We start from the raw sequence: 4,585 nt of genomic DNA on the forward strand, positions 1-4,585 counted from the left end.
TGTGTGTGTGTGTGTGTGTGTGTGTGTGTGTGTGTGTGTGTGTGTGTAATCTGTTAGAGTGGCTTACAGGCTGTGGTCTAAGTAGTCCAGTAATGCCTGTAATGCCTGTCTCCTGCTGGAAAGGCTACTGATCTGATAGTTGTTTGGTTCACAAGACTGAATGCCTAAGCACCCTCAGTCTGGTGCTGAGTTCCAGGAAAGTCCTAGAGAGTGGCTGGTTCTATGCTGGAATCCTGAAGAAGCAGGGCTAAGACAGTGAAGGAATGGCAGAGGAGCAGAGTAGATGAACTTGCCAATGAGAGTGAGAGCAAGCAGGCAAAACAAAAAAGATTCCTTCTTCTACGGTGGGTTGCCACCTGAAGATGTGGACCAGATTTAGGGTGGGTCTTCCAACCTCAAATAGTCCAACCGAGAAAAGTTCTCACAGGTGTGCCCAGCTGCTGTGTTTTAGTTAATTCCAGATGTAGTTAAGTTGGCAACCAAGATTAGCCATCAGAAGGAGGTAGCAGACGAAAACATGCATACACACACACACAAACTGGAAAAAAAAAGTATTTCCTCAGCCATCCTTGGTGAAAAAGAAGACACATACATACCTTAGTTAGACACATAACTGTGGCAGGCACTAATCCTGTTGAACACTGCATGAGCGTATGACATTCTACTTAATCATTGAAAGCCTCAGTGTTTTGTTTTGTTTTGCTCTCAACAGCTAAGAAAACTGAAGAATAGTGAGAGGCTATTTGCCCAAGGGTCGGGAGCTGGTGGTTGCATCTGGCATCGAACCCAAGCACTTTGAACTTGTAAACAAAAGCACTGAGCCATTGTTCGGAACTACCTGTGCCCCGGCAGATGGGGCCCAGGTGGGTGGGAGAGAGAGCACATCTAGCCATGAAGGGAAGAGGCTTAAGCCTGTGTACTGAACCCTTCATGAACTGGGGCTTGGCAAGACACCAGGAAGGTGGGCAACAAAAAGATAGCTTTTTCCCCAGGTGGACTTTGAGACATGAAAGTCAAATGTCTGGATTTAGAAAACAGGCTGGAAAAAAAAAAATCCCTGCCCTTTGTTTACCAAATACCAGCAAAACTTGTCTGACTTCAAGTACTTTAAATGCCACTCCATTCTGGAGCTTCAGCTCTGTAAAAGATTCATTAGTAAAGACAATTTTCAGTGACATCAAACCGAGTTTAAAGACTTCCTAAGGGTCTGATAAAGTTGTTTAAGGTTGGTGGCAACTCACTGGCTTTGTTTGCCAAAAGGAGGTACCAACATAAAGGCAATGTTCCTACTTTATTCTCCACCCTTGAGCTGAGGTAAGAGGAAAATAGAACTTTGTCTTGGGCTGAAATTCCAAACTCGGGGAAAATTCCCTTAAATCTTCATTTCCTTCTTATATTAAAAATATTCCCTTGTGTGTGTTATAAATTACACCGCCAAGTATTTTATTGAGCATTTCTGTATCAGTTGTTCACAGGGGATATTGGTCTGTAATTCTCTTGTTTTGTTGGGTGTGTGGTTTAGGTACCAGGGTGACTGTGGCCTCATAAATTTGGCAGTGTTCCTTCTGTTTCTATTTTGTGGAATAATTTGAGGAGCGTTGGTATCAGTTCTTCTTTGAAAGTCTGGTAGAAGTCTGTGCTAGTCATCTGGCCCTGGGATTATTTTTTGTTTTGTTTTTTTTATTTGGGAGACTTTTAATGACTGCTTCTACTTCCTTAAGAGTTATAGGTATATTTACATTGTTTATTCAATCTTGATTTAACCTTGGCAAGTGATATATATCAAGAAATTTATTTCTTTTAGACTTTCCAATTCTGTGGAGAAGTGTGACCTAGTACTTCTTTGGATTTCCTCCATGTCTCAACAGACATGTCCCCCCTTATTTCATTTCATTTCATTTCTGGTTTTGTTAATTTGGATTCTCTCTCTCTCCCTTTCAGTTAGTTTGGCTAAGGGCAGCTCTTGGTTTCACTGATTCTTTGCATTCTTCTGTTTCTAATATATTGATTTCAGCCCTCTTGGGTGTTTCTACTCCTCTTGGGTGTTTGCTGTTGCTTCTTCTCCTCCTCCTCCTTCCTCTAAAGGTTTTAGGCAAGCTGTTAAATTACTAGTATGTGATCGCTCCAATTTCTTTATGAAGGCACTTAAGTGTTATGAACTTTCCTCTTAGCACTGCTTTCATTGTGTCCCATAAGTTTGGATATGTTGTGCATTCATTTTCATTGAATTCTGGGAAGTCTTTAATCTCTTTATTTCTGCCTTGACCCAGCAGTCATTCAGTAGACAGTTATTCAGTTTCCAGGAGGTTGTAGGCTTTCTGTTGTTTCTCTTGTTGTTGAAATACAGCTTAAATCCATAATGGTCTGATAAGAAGCAGGCGGCCCCAGTTCCAGAGAGATTAACAAACAAATTAATCTTAAAGAACTGTTATAGGGCAAATGAAAAGCCCTCAAATTGGACGGGTTCGATTATACTACAAATATTGAGCAGAGTATTTGTAGTTCACACAATTTCTCGGTGATGGTCCAAGGTAGAATTTTTCAGAAGGTAGAGAGAGCAACAGAGCATAGAATATGCAGGCAAGTCACTGTACATGTCCTATCTACATCATCCAGAAAGACTCAAGCGCAGACTCCGCTGTCCAGTGTTGATGGTGCTATTTACCTTTATTCACTGATGACACACAAATTCTCTTCCCCAGGTCCACCTCACACTAGAGGCCCCAACTTCAAATACCTGTTCATCTTCCCCATGTGGGTTCTTGACAGAAAGACATAGACAGGCTGGTGCAAAATCCTCATCTTCATAGAAGTTTCCCTTCTTTCTCTTTGAGTCTTCCCTTCTTAGCTACTGACAAGGTCACCCTCTCAGTTTCTCAGGCCAGGAAACTGGGATGATCCTCTGTCCACACCCTATAGCTTTACACCAATCCTGTTGGCACAGAATCAAACTCTGTCTGGACTTTGCCCACCTCTTCCCACGTCCCCAAGCCTCCTCCTGGTCCAAGACGCCATCTGCTTTCACCTGAATTATATTATTATCATTATTTATTATTACTATTATTGTTAATTATTGTTTTGGGGTTTTTTGTTTTGTTTTGTTTTTTTGAGACAGGATTTCTCTGTGTAGCCCTGCCTGTCCTGGAACTCACTCTGTAGACCAGACTGGTTTACAGAGGTCTACAGACTGGTCTAAATTCACAGAGGTCTTCCTGCCTCCGCCTCTGCATGCTGGGAGCAAAGGTGTGCGCCGCCACCACCCGCTCACCTGGATTATTTCGGCAGCATCTTTCTCTCCGTGCTTTCTCCACCACCTGTGCATATTCTCAGGCTGGCTTTAACGTCATGAACAACGCTACACATAGACATATGATGAGAGTCATATTTTTTATTGTATGGATATGATGTGCACGTGTGTATGTGAATGGGGACCACAGTGTTGTGTAGTTGGTCCTCTCCTTCTACCTTTATGTGATTCCAGGCACTGAACTCAGGCTTTAAGGCAAGCAGGTCTAGCCACTGAGCCATTTCACTGAGCTCCGCACACGTAATTTTAAAGTTTCTAGAAACCATATTTATAAGAGGAAACAGAACAAGCTTAATTGTGATAATATATTTTATTTTCAGAACCTAGGTGTCTCTTGTCAGAACCTCTGTGCTGGTGCCTCCCATTTTCCCCACCCATTACTCTACTCCAGGCCAGCTCTTGGCTCCTGGCCTGTTTACACTGCTCTCTCCCCGGAATGTTCCTTCCCCATAATATACACGGGCTTCACACCCAACTCTTTTAGGCCTGTGTTCCAAAGTCACTTGTTTGGTGAGGGGTTTTATGACAATTTAAGACTCCTATACTCCACATGTTCTGCTGCTCCTCTTTCCCTCTCCTTTATTAAAAATATTAAATATGTTTAAATATTACTTGGTCATTTTGTCTACTCCTCCAAAGTTAAAACTTTTACTGATTTATTTTTTCCCAGACAGGGTTTCTTTGTGTAGCCTTGGTTGTCCTAGAACTAGCTCTGTAGACCAGGCTGGCCTCAAATTCACAGAGGTCTGTCTCACTCTGCCTCCCAAGCACTGGGATTAAAGGCATGCCCCCGGCTAAAATGAACTTTTAAGAGTAAAAAATTTGGAAATTTGGCCTGTTTTAGTCAATGATATAGTCCTTGGGCTTAGAAAAATGGGCGGATGAGATGAGTTAGTGGGTAAAGGTCCTTGCCCCAAGCCTGGTGGCCTTAGTTCAGCTTTTAGGATTGACATGGTAGAAAGAAGGAAACAGCTTCTTCAAGTTGTTCTCTGACTCCAACCACACACCATGGTACTCGGGCACCAACGCCACATAAATAAATGTAATAAAATTTATTTTTTTAAAGAAGGAAAAAATGACTGACACTAGTAGAAATAAATACTTGATGAATGAGCTAATAAGTCAGTGAAAGTCAACACTGCTTTTAACAATGAGCACAGCTACCTTTTAGGGAGTGGAGGAATGGGAGTATGGCCTGAGGCTGTCATGTTGGCCGCCAAGGTACAGCTACCATTCAGGGAGTGGAGGAAGGGAGTACGGGGGGGGGGGGGGGGGGGG

Source organism: Psammomys obesus, unplaced genomic scaffold (genome assembly GCF_907164565.1).
Source record: "Psammomys obesus unplaced genomic scaffold, mPsaObe1.curated_primary_1811, whole genome shotgun sequence".
NCBI lineage: Eukaryota > Metazoa > Chordata > Mammalia > Rodentia > Muridae > Psammomys > Psammomys obesus.